We start from the raw sequence: 978 nt of genomic DNA on the forward strand, positions 1-978 counted from the left end.
CAATACAAGATAGGAATTGGTGGTACAGTAGTACTGGAGGGAGAAGGTAAGACGGGGTGTAACAGACAGACACGCAGATGCACAGAAAGAAAGAAAGAAAGAAAGAAAGAATGAATAAAAGAAAGAATGAATGAAAGAAAGAATGAAAGAATGAATGAAACAAAGAAAGAAAGAAACTAAGTTCAAATGGATCTTGTGCCCATGAGAGACTGACACCGCGCTCTGTAACCAGGTCACAGAAGGGACATGATTCACATGACTGATGATGGGTCAAATTAATATTTTCGATGTAATTATGGCCGGCCGACTTGTGATATATTATAATTATATTGCCATGTCATGGTGTCGTTGGGTCATTTATAAAGAAAATTAATTCTGTTTCTTTTCTATCGACTTTTTACGTGAGGCTATTTTACATTGAAGTCAACGGCGAGTGGCTTGTGTTTTCCCCCTAAAAGGGGGCTGGGCCATAATTATTGCCGATCTGATGTATAGTATTTCGTGGGTGGAAATGGTGGTCATATTGAAAAAAAATCTAATTGGTTTTTATCAAAAGAATCTCCAAGGAGTATTTGTGCCAATTCTGGTACTTATTTGCACTTGTGAGTGATTTTACATTAAAAGTACATTTAATCTGCTCCACTATTCTAGATAGGTTTTTCTGTAACTGTGATCAGTGAGGAACCTCCATCACATCACTGACTGAGGAACCTCCATCACATCAGAGTTGGGCGACACTGACTGAGGAACCTTCATCACATCAGAGGTGGGTGACACTGACTGAGGAACCTCCATCACATCAGAGGTGGGTGACACTGACTGAGGAACCTTCTTCACATCAGAGGTGGGTGACACTGACTGAGGAACCTCCATCACATCAGAGTTGGGCGACACTGACTGAGGAACCTTCATCACATCAGAGGTGGGCGACACTGACTGAGGAACCTTCATCACATCAGAGGTGGGTGACACTGACTG

Source organism: Poromitra crassiceps (assembly GCF_964638095.1).
Source record: "Poromitra crassiceps genome assembly, chromosome: 2".
Taxonomy (NCBI): domain Eukaryota; kingdom Metazoa; phylum Chordata; class Actinopteri; order Beryciformes; family Melamphaidae; genus Poromitra; species Poromitra crassiceps.